The following is a 12,362-nucleotide window of genomic DNA, read 5'->3' on the forward strand; positions in this document are numbered from 1 at the left end:
GTTACCCTTCTTTGACACAGAGATGGGTAGTTTTCCTCTTCCCCTGGATGGGGGCAATTCCCCATCATTAGAGTATTGGCTACTGACACCTAATTAGTGTCAACAAATACATGTACTGGAATTGATGAGGTGATTGTGTTCTAGGAGATGACTTGATGCCTCAAAGTATTTTCTCGTCAGGTCTTCACAGAGATATCTATACTATAAGCTCCCAGACCACTTGGGGATGAGCTTCTCAGGATTTCTGAAATAAATACTAAGCCTTCTCTATGGCCTGGGTTCTGAGTGTCACGATTTTGTTTGTTTGATTCTGTATTTTTGAGGTAGGGTCTCACACAGCTCAGGCTGGTCCTGTACTTACTATGCAGTTGAGGATGATCTTGAACTTCTGATTCTCCCACCTCCATCTCCTAAGTGTTGGGATTAGAGGACATTCTATTTTCCTGCATCCCCCTTTGCCTTGCTGACAGGGAGTTCTTGCTTGTGTCTCTCACCTTCAAGGGTAGATCTCTACAAACCTCCCCAAGCTTTACTTTATGCTTCCAAAGAGCATATCCAATACAGCAGGGTCCCTGGCATCTCTGAGGTTCCATCCCTTGAGTGTGTGCCATTTGTAAGGCTGGCCTTGAGACTTGTGGCCAACTGTGGGATGTCCCTCAGCAGGACTCAACGTGGCTGGCTCTGCTTCTTCAGGTCCTAGAAGTCTTTCTGTGAACAGCACTGCCCATGTCTGAACGGAAACATGAAACATCAGATACTTTACTTGTTTTATCTTTATTCTGCTTTGCAAAGGAAAGGGGAAAGAGTCTCCTTGTGCATTATCAAAAGATACACACACATATTTTTTGGTTGACATATTTAAAGCAAGAAAAGAAGAATCACCTCTTTCCATAGCCTCTGAGCTTGCAGATGGGCCTTTAAAGGAGAATAAACGTCCACACCTTGAAAGACTCGGGGAAACACAGCCATGCTGGCAGTTGTTTCAATTCTTAGACATCATTGTGCTAATCTGCCTCCAGCAGTGGCCTAAACCTTCTTGGAACCCCGAGTGAACATCACGGGAAGCCCCAGGAGATAGGCCCGGGCTAGCTCCATATGCGCACTGCCAGGATCTGCCTCTTTTAAGTCTTCAATCAGAGGCTGCAGGGTTTGCAACATGAAACTAAAATGATACTCTCTCAGGTATTCAAACCTGCAAAGAAGTAGAAACAAACAAAAGCTACTAGTTTTTGAGGCAAATGTGCTATCTTTAAGCAAAACTGGAGCCCACTGGGGTATTTCCTACATGGCCTCCGTGAACAATATACAAAAGGCCAAATACTTTCAGATGTGCATGGTTATTCTCTGACCTTTATAAAAGGGGCATACCAAAATAAGATGCAAAGGAGGCATCCTAGCAGCTGTACATGAGCCCATAGCTGGGGCAGAAGTTCCTTAACTTGTAAATATAGCCAGAAGTCGATGAATACAAGAGTAAATGCCCAGAGGGAGATTTCATCTTCTTGCCACCTGGTTAGGATGCAATGTCTAAGAGCTGGTGCTGAGGATAGCAATTGTGTTAAGTTAATATCTCTCCATGTCATGTTCTCCCCAAATCATCTTATTATTCAGGCTTGGGACAGGGATGCTCTAGTCATTGTTTAATATGATCTTGTATCAACAAGGCACATCAATGTGGTAATCAAGAAGTACCTAGCTTTGTGGGTAAGTGTTGATTCAGTGCAAAGTGCTTGCTGTGCGAGCATGAGAACCTCAGTTCATCTCACCAACACTTACTAAAAAGCAAGGGTAGCAGCACTGTGCTCCTGTAATTCCAGCAATGAAGGATGAGACAAGATGATCACTGGCCTGTCAGTCAGTCTAGCCTCATAGACAAGCTCCAGGTTCAGTGATGGACGCTGTATCCAGAAATAAAGTGGAGAGCAATAGAGGAATACTTCTGACACTGACCTCTGGCTTCCACACACATGTACAGGTGCACATATATGCATGTGTCACACTTAAAACACACACACACAATGTGCTAGTTATCCATTTAGAAATATCACTTATAGCCAGATGTTGGTGCCTCACACCTTTAATCCTAGCACTCGGGAGGCAGAGGCAGGCAGATCTCCGTGAGTTCGAGGCCAGCCTGGTCTACAGAGTGAGTTCCAGGACAACCTCCAAAGCAATACAAAGAAACCCAGTCTCAAAAAACCAACCAACCAAACAAAAATAATAAATAAATAAATAAATATTAGTTTTGTACCTCCTGTACTATTTAATGGCTCTTGCAGAGAATATGTAAATAACTAAAATGTAGTTCCTGCCTTCAAGAAGCTTCAAGGAAGAGAAGCAAAGCAGATCAAAAAAAGATATTTGCACCAAGACTGTTTGTGTCACTGGTAGACACAGGGTCCTTTGCTACTGGCTGATCAGTCCGTACTGGAAGCAGGGTTCAAGGGCATCACAGCTCACAACAGACTCATCACAGCTCCAGCTCTACCATTTTCCATTGCTGGGGATCACCAACAGCCTGGAGCATACATTACAGTGTTTATCATAAATACCACATTCCTGTTTAGAGCAAAGTTGCAAACCTTTTCACTAGCAAAGCGTTTCAGAGTTCCAAAAGAAATCCCTCCAGGTATGAGTGTGACAAGGACTGTAGTCCGATAACACTACTTGGAGGAAAAGTCCACATCTGGCAATAGATTGCCTCTGGATAAAGTTTCCAAGTGTTCTCTTGCCTGCTCATTCTTTTATTCTTATTTCCTTTTCTGCCTCACCTCTCCCTCATTTCCTCTGACCCTTTGGCTCGTTTTTGTCACTTTCCCAGTTTAATTGGGAATCCCTGAAACAGAAGGTCACTGGAGGCTGGAAGAGAGAGGAGGCAGGATCCTATTACAGAAGCGATTTGCCCACATGTGGAAATTTATGTCGAACAAATACATGGCCCTGCTACAAACACACTACAATTAGAACTCAATGATATTATTTGACAAGGCTAGCTCTGGATAGGAACTCTTGAGATGGAGTTTGGAGTATTTGTGTTATAATTGCTACATTATAAAAATCAGTCTGTTCACTCTGGAACTGTAAGAGCTTTGCTATCTTAGGACTACGTTCTGCCTTGGTGAGAATCCCACCTAGATTTTCTAAGAAGTAAAGTCACTCAGGACTCTCCTACTCTCCTGTTCTTCTGGAAGCTGAATTAATCATCACAAAAGCATCTGATTAAGAGATGGGGTGAGACTTCTGAGAGAGTGGGAGAGGCTGGAGGGAATGACTGAGGAAAAGACTGAATGGTCAGGGCATGAAGCTATGCAACTTTGACTTTAGAACTTTGAAAGCAGCATGGTGGAACAGGAAGGAGTATGGGGATACACACTTATCCCTAGGAAGAGGAAGCCATTCTTGGGTTAGCTTTTTAATAGGCCACTAATAAAGTTAAACTAAGCGTTACAACTGAGACATCTAGTTATGGCATAACTAGGAGTGTGATGGCTGATCTCTATTGTTAACTTGACATAATCTAGAATCATCAAGAAAACATTTTTTGATACGTCAGTGAAAAGTTTTCTAGAGTGGGTGACCCTCTCTAAATGTGGACAAGGTCACTTTATGGTCTTTGGGGACATGACTGCATAAAAAAGAGAAATGGTGCAAAATCACTGTGACCAGCCACCTCAGTTCCTGCTGTAGTGTCTGCACTATGACGAGTGCCTCAGGTTCCTGCCATGGTTACTATAAATGGATGTTTCCTGTTTCAACTGCCTGTTCCCAAACAACCCACTCAGAGACTGAATATGAATTATTAATGTTTGGCTGATAGCTCAGGTTTATTATTAGCTAACTCTTACACTTAAATTAACCCATATTCCTTATTTACCCTCTGCCATGTGGTACTAACTTTATTAGCATGGCACATTCATCTCCTGCTCCCTCTGCATCTGCTGGTGACTGTCTGACTCGGTCCTTCTTCCTCCCAGAATTCTCTCTGTGTCAGGCTGTCTCGCCCTATCTCTTCATGCCCAGCTATTAGCCAATCAGCTTTTTATTAACAATGAGAGCAATTCACATTTACAGTGTACAAAGATTGCTCCACAACAGGTGACTGTATTGTGACCAGCTTCTCAAGTTCCTGCCATGGTGACTGCACTGTGACTAGCACCTCAGGTTCCTGCCATAGTGACTGACAACATTGTGACGAGCACCTTCGGTTCCTGCCATGGTGCTTCCCCACCATGATGGACTGTATCCCCAAACTGTGAGCCAAAATACACCTCCTTCATCTTGTGAGGTATTTGTCACAGCAGTGGCACAGTAATGAATTCAGGGATCAGGGAAAGGGGAGATGAAATATTAACTGTGACTTTTTTTGAACCACAGACTCATGGTACAGATAAAATCTAATTCTTTCTTTGATTGGGGGCCCTAGGGATGCAGAGGTTGCTCTTTATACCCATCTCCTTACACTGTTTTGAGTTCAGATCAAGTATGGCATTTCTGCATTGCAGTGCACCTTAGAGTATGGCAGTTGTCGGGTCTATGGGGAAGGAGCCAGAAGTCTTGGGGCCAAATCACTCTTTACTCTATGAGTTCAGAGTTGACCCCAGGGTTCTAGATGTTCCAGAATCTGCTATGGTCTCATTTTCTGACTGGAGGCATCATGATTGAAGGTATGACAGTAAAAAGACTGAAGTTATTGTAATTTTGCAAACAAAGAGTACACAAATGCCTGCATGGTAGAGGGGAAGAGTAAGTTGCTATCAAGTGTGAAAACAGTAAGTTTTCTTCCTTGACATTTCCATTTATTCAGTGCCCAGATCAGCTGCTACCTGACATGAAATGTTTGTGGCATGTGTGTACACAAGTATTACCTTAGGCCTGTATTTGCAAGCTTGGGGTCTGAACTTGAGTTCCAGCCTCAACACCTTCCAACAGGAGGTTGGTTCTACACCATACATCACAGAATGCAGTTTTAAAGTTGATCTCTTCCCTCCACTACTGCTCTTGGGTTGACTCATACAGGCTGGCTTATTCCTGAGTTTTCCCAGATAATTAACCGCAAAGGTGGAGACAAAGGTGTGCTGACAGGCTCTCTGCCATTCTCACTGTCCTTCTGAAGGTGGTACTGATGCCTGAGCTTCTCCTCCCAGGGGAGAGAGTCTAGAGACAGGGCGCTGTTCTGAACTTGTTCTACCATGCACAGTGTGAAGCAGTCATCATGCTAAGAGCAGGCATTTCAGCAAGGCTGGCATGTCAAATGGGAGAAAGGTTCCTAACAGTGGGAAGAAAAATTAAGTAATCCTTAGAATGGAGTCCTCCAAGGGGCCTAGCTCTCATAGAGATTTCTCCTGTCTGAATCAGGTGTGGAGTGGGTAGGAATGCAATTAGGAAAAAGATGTCTAAAAGGGTTCCTTAATGAGGATCAACAATGAAAACAAATTTAAGAAGACTTGGGCTAAGAGGATTCAGCTCTACTGGGATGTTCCTGGAGGAACCTAAGTCAACACATTACAGATAAGTTGGCACCACTGAATTTATTGCTGCATTATTGCACTATGAAGAGTAGCCAGGAAATGGAACCAGTTTAGATGTCCATCATCAGAAAGATGGATAAAGAAAATGTACAGCCGGGCGTTGGTGGCACACACCTTTAATCCTAGCACTTGGGAGGCAGAGGCAGGTGGATTTCTGTGAGTTCAAGGCCAGCCTGGTCTCCAGAGCGAGTGCCAGGATAGGCTCCAAAGCTACCCAGAGAAACCCTGTCTTGAAAAAACAAAAAAAAAATAAAATAAGAAAGAAAATGTACATACACACATTAGATTATGAGACTGAAGGAAAAATGGAGCCATGATATTTGCAGCAAAATGGATACAACTGGAGATTATTATGTTAAACAAATAATTCAACCTCAAAAACTTAGAACATTTTTCTCATATGCAGAATTATAATTAAATTCTATGTATGTGTATGTGCTTTTATGTATATATGTGTATATACAAGTATTTATATGTGAATGCATATATTTACATATATTTCTATGTCACAAAACTAGAAAGGAAACAGTAAGAGTAAAAGAAGAGCTCTTAAGGGACATAAGCAGTAGAAAAATAGAATAAATGGAATATATTTAATAATAATGCAGAGTGGGCTTGGGATATAGCTCAGTTGGCAGAGTGCTTATCTTGCATATATAAGGGTCTGGGTTTGATTCCCAACATACACACACACACACACACACACACACACACACACACACACACACACTCATGAGAGAGAGAGAGAGAGAGAGAGAGAGAGAGAGAGAGAGAGAGAGAGAGAGAGAGAGAATCAGAGACTAACTGGGGAAGAAGAGGAACCAGCTGAGCTGTGGGGACCCAGAGCAGGTATTGGGGAATGGAACAAGTGTTTATGAAGTACAATGACAAATACCTTTACTTTGTATGATGATGCCATGGTGAGAGGCAACATTTTGTATACTAACCCAAAATTAAAAAATATGAAAGACATGCATTAAAGAAGGATGGATGGATGGATGGATGGACGAATCTAGATGAAGTTTGGTTTTTAAACCCCTTGTTTGTGGATTTCTCATGGAATGTTATCACAATTCACTATCTGTTAGGAAGAAATTAGGACTTGTACATTTTTATATAGAAAGATCCCAGTAGCAACACTAATAGGGAGAAAAACCTTAAAAAAATCATACAATTCTTGGTGTGGAGAAATCTTACTGCCTCTGACACTTTCCCTGGAGCACATTTAAGGAGGACAATGCTCAGATCTAAGAGAGGATGGACTAAATGCCCATAATTATCACTGATGTGTGAACCTTGAGGACGAAGGTGAGACACAGAGATTGTATGATGAACATCTCTTGCTGAGTAGGTTTCTGAAATAACCTTTCTGTAGAGTTAATCGTTTTACCATGTGTTGGTAAATGTTGACAATCGACAAAAGTGCTTGTGCTTTCCAATGAAGTTCCTGTGTTCTGGGGGGTTGAGCTGTGACATTTACAGAAGTGCCTTTCATGTCTCAACTAGATCAAACCCTTTACAGTATTAGCACTTGCATTTCCCAGAATGCTTTGCAAGTACTACCTTCTTAAAAATAAAATTTATAGACACTGGCCAAATTCTCTAGATTTGATTCAATCTCTTGTGCATTTCTTGCACGGAATACTAGAACTGCATTATTTTCAAGCACATGCCAAAATACTGCTTTGGAAATAACTATGTTTTCATAAGATGGCATCAAGAATTTTCATTAATTTTATTAAAGCCTGCAGGTCGTTTCTTGATGTTGTAAGAGATGATTGTCAAAGATAGAAGGCATACCCAGCAGGTTCTCAGCAAAGCAGTGTGAACTTTGATAAACAGTTGGTTTTCTATTGCTACAGAAATTGTGATATAGGTGATTTGGCCTCAAGAGAAGAAAAGCTTGTTTCTGCTTAAATTTTAAAACTGTGAAACACTACAGCAGTTGTGGTTGCCTGCACACGACTCACACAAGATCAAGCCAGTCAGTGCACAAACAGATCAATGCAACAATTAGAGCTGCAGAAACAGCCATGCAAAGTGTCAAATGATCTTTGGTCAAGTAACAAAAGCAATACAATTAGCAAGGGCCATGTCATCAGCAAACAACCTGTAATAGTTGGACAACCGCATGGCAATAATAGCAACGGTTATCTAGACAAGTACTTCGCTCCCCTCACTGTTACTCAAAATGGATCTAGCAATGAATGCAAAGCTACAGAACTCCTAGGAACTCAAATGGGGAAAATCTAGGTTATAGAGATGACAATTTTTTTTTAGCTCTAATACCCCAGGCATGGTCCAGGGAAGAAAGAATTGACAAGCTGCCTTCATAGGAAAACTTCTGCTGTGAGATGCCGCTGTGAAAAGAGTGAGAAGGCAAGTCAAGGATATGGAGATCATGACTGCAAAAACACAGCTTGTCACTAGCCCTTGAAACTTCATAGCAGAAAAATGAACAAACTGCGGACAATGAGCCAAATATAATGTTCAGCCCTATATCCAAGCCCTGGGAGGCTGAGGGAAGAGGACTGCTATGAGTTCCAGGCCAGTCTGGGCTACACGATGGGTTTCAAGCTAGTCAGGACTACACAGAGAGATCCTAACTTAAAAAGGGTGGTGGTGGGGGGGGCAAAGCAGTCAAAACAGACTTCTCCCCAAATAAAGTTGGCTGGTGGCAAGTGAGCACATGAGATGCACTTAGAATGCTGTGTCAGTAAGGAGGGCAGGTTCCAGCACTGAGGGTAGCCCTGCTTACCTATTGGAATTACCAAGACCCAGAAAATCTAAAATGATAGCATTGTTGAGGCTGTGGGAGAGCAGGACTCTCCTTCATTTGCTGGTGGGCATGCAAGATGACACAGCCAATTTGAGAGACAGCTGGAACTTTCTCACAAAAGTAAATCTGTGTGTGTGTGTGTGTGTGTGTGTGTGTGTGTGCACATGAGTTCACATGCACTTGTACACATATGATCACATGCATGTGAACATAAAGGTCTGGGGTCAACCTCAGATATCATTCTTAATGTGTTCACACTGATTTTTGAGACAGGGTCTTTCATTTGCCTGGGACTCGCTGGTTAGGCCAGGCTGGCTGCCCAGAAAGTGTCTTATTTTCACTGCCCCAGTGCTGGATGACAAGTCTGCAAGTCTGCAAGTCTTCAAGTCTTCAAGTCTCCAAGTCTCTCTCTGTCTCTGTCTCTGTCTCTCTGTCTGTCTGTCTGTCTGTCTGTCTGTCTGTCTCTCTATGTATATAAAGGGTTCAGGGTATTGGGAGACAAGTGTGCTACTGACTGAACCATTTCCCAGCCCCCAAACTTCCTTGTAACATGATTCAGTAGTGTCCTTGCTATTTATACAAATGAACCAAAAACTATACAAAAATCTGTGCATAGATACTTATCGCAGCTTTTCTCATAATTGCCCCAAATTAGAAGGAATAAAAAATGACCTCACAGATGAACAAACTCAAACAGCCAGACAAAAATATTATTCATCACCTTGAACATAGTCGTCACAGAAATCCAGGGAGGGGACTTAAAATCTTATTATGAAGTGGAAGAAAGCCAGTCTGAAAACCCTGAAACTGTCAGATTGCAAAAACATGGCACTCTAGGGAAGGCAAGCTGTGGATGTCAGAGGTAAACAGGACTGGGTTGGCGCATTAATAGCAGAGCACAGATTTTTGAGGGCAATGCAACTGTCACCTGATGTTACAGTACTGTATCCTGGATGTGTAGCACTAGGGGTCAAGCCCCAGCCTCACTGTGGACTTGCAGTAAGGAGCGTGTGTCAGTGGGGAGTCATGGCTTCCAGCAGGGTGTACTGACAAGGGGCAGGTATGGAGAAGGCACAGGCCACATTTTTTTTTTTTCAATACTTTCACGGTAATGGAAAGCTTCTCCCAAAAACCAAAGTCTGAGTATTTTAAAAAGGTAAGCCAGATGCCACTTCTCTATGAGAAATGTTCCTTTTTCTGTTTTGGAACAGGGTCTTAGGTAGCCCAGGCTTACCTCAAGCTCAACTTTCCAAGTATCCGAGGATGGCCTTGAATTCCTGATCCTCACAGCTCCACCTCCCAAGTGTTGAGGTTATGGACTTGTATCTACATCTGTAATCTACCGCCAGTGCTTTATGTAGTTCTGAGCATGGAGTCTTGGGCCGCCTGCATATTAGACCAGCACTCTGCCCCTCGAGTCCCCCCTGCCCCGTCTCTGTGGGAAACATTCTAATGAAACACAGATTCGGATGGGATCATAAATAAATATTGCCTTTGTCACAGGTCTCAATAGAGGAGGGTCAATGTTTTAGATGAGAAAAGAAAAGTTTTAGGAGAAACATAGCAGTATTAATGGAGTTGATGGCATGTTGTGGTTATCTTTTGAAGCTTTCCAGGTTGAACTGAGATCAGTATGGAATGTTCTCCAGGGCCTGAAGAGGTGCAGTCAGGTCCTGCTGGCTACTAGACCAAAGGCTGTGGAAGGTGCTTGCCTCTGCTAGCCTTCTCTGAAATGCTCTGCAGATGCATAGGTTGTGGCCTTCTGTTGTCTTCGCTGCTTGTCATATTTGGTTTACTGCATTTTAAATCTTCTCCCATTAGCACCAAATTGCTAGAAATCTCCCCTTATCACTCACCAAAACACTCGATGTCTTTCAGACTTGAATTCTCCTTTGACCCTTCCAGTCCTCACCTTTGACCTCATACTTCCTCTTGCCAAATACCGGCTGATTTTCCCAGTGTAAGTGAGCAGAATATGCTGTTTTTACATGGAACAATTCATGCCTTCTATGTTTTTCTGAAAATAGAAGCAAGAGTAAACCTTGCTTCATTGGTTTCAAGTATGGTCCTGAGAGACAAGTGACCTGCAATGTGTCTCAGTTACCTTGGGAATCAATTTCAACTGTAGCATGTGGCTCTGTCTACTCTGTCTCCCCTCTTTGACTCTCAACTCCTTTCACAAAACCGGTTTAAGAGTCTACATCCCAAGAAATATTGTAGGTTCAGGACTCCATGCTATGATGCCCCAAATAAGCTCACCTCATATCCAGAGCACAGTAAGTGCTGGTATGTACATCCTATTACTGTGAACGTCATTCCAGTGGGATTGTCTCCGAGCCACAGAATGTATCCTAATTTGGAAAATGTCTTTGTAGATATGACTAGTTAAGTAAGATGTTGTTGTAGGGTGCATTTGTCTTGAAGCATTGATTCTCCTGTTGCCAACTTGGAGTAGAGAATACCTTGGTCTGGGACCCATGGCAACTAAATGAGCAGAGCACCACAGGCAGGGATAGCTAAGTCAGTGGTAACAGTAATGAGCTGTTAATACCTCCCCGCCCCCACCCCCAGAAGAAGAGCGACAGGAGGGTCACTGGGCAGCTCACTTGGGATTCCAACTTTTCCCATCTGCAGGGAATCTTGGGGTATGCTAGAGTATGTAGAAAGGGGAAGATCAACTGAAGGTGGACTCTGTAATGCAGCTCCATGAAGTCACCATCCATGCCTAGGTAGGAATTTGTGGTAATGTGTCTATTTGGGGTCCTCCATACTCCTGTAACCATGCCCGTGATCCTGAAAGTATTTGGTTCACAAATTTGGGATGAGGATAGAATTGTACTCTGGCCTATCACTGGTGCCTGTCTGGAGTGAGAAGACATTTATTTATTTATTTATTTATTTATTTATTTATTTATTGTTTATTCATTCGTTAAGAAGACATTATTCTTCCCAGCAAAGTTAATGTGACAAGCACAGTCATACTGAATCAGATGGGTGGGTGTGTTACATTCAATGACCCCTGTCCTTGAAGGGGTGAGGACACACACAGCACAGAGAAGGTGCTAGGCATGACATGGCATGGTCCTTCCTGAGAACTTTTGATTGGTGTGTGGCACTATCAGCACCTTCAACTTGGATTTCTAGCCATTAGGACAATGGGTAATAAACTGGTTATAGAGCCACTCAGTCTATGTCCATTTAGCCCATAAGATTTCTCCAGTTGTAGAGAAACAGTGAAATGAACATGAGACCAGATCCTGCGATGGCTCTAGATCCTGCTTTGGATGTTCTTAGCCACCAGCAAACCAGTCTCTCAATCTCCCTGCCTGTTGATCTGAGTGCATGTGGAGCTGCACGGATGTGCAGAGGTTAAGCCAGTAGCATGCATGAAGCACAAGGGGAAGATGTGCTTTCCTCCTTCACCCCCTAAGGTGCTCTCAGAGTGCAGGGCTGCAGAGCCACAGTGCATTGTCTCTGTGCCTCTCAGTGCATAACATTCCCCGGGTCTTGTCCTCTCTGTGACCTATCCTGTCCTCTGTCCCAGGAGCACTTGACCCATCCTTTTCTTGGTCTCTGAACACTTGGGTGTGTCAGGCAAGTCTATGCTCCAGGCACTGAGAGAAAGCAACTGTCATCTGACTGGTTGTTGTCTTATGTCTGCTGATCTAACTGCTAGGTCTGTTACTGGGACTGCTAGGGTCAGAGGCTCAGCCCGGCCAAGCCACTCATCTGTAACAGACCAATTAAAGAGACAGTTGATGGTTAAAAGCAGACAAAGATTTATACAATGTGGCGACTTTGTAAAGAGGAATAAAGAGGTACAGTGACCGTGACACCCAAGCCCATCTACCAGGTCCAGACATGTTGAGGCTTAAATAGACTGACAGAGGTATGCATAGTGTAGCAGTCCTGGTAAAGATGGGGTCCAGCCCATTGCTCTGTGGCCTAGAGTCAGTCAGCAAAGCGGTCTGACAGTGCATCAGAACTGAGTGAAATCTCTTCCTGGAGACACACTTCCCTCTCTGGCTGCCAGCGGACTTCACCCTTTTCTTCTC

This window comes from Cricetulus griseus, chromosome 3 (assembly GCF_003668045.3).
Source record: "Cricetulus griseus strain 17A/GY chromosome 3, alternate assembly CriGri-PICRH-1.0, whole genome shotgun sequence".
Taxonomy (NCBI): domain Eukaryota; kingdom Metazoa; phylum Chordata; class Mammalia; order Rodentia; family Cricetidae; genus Cricetulus; species Cricetulus griseus.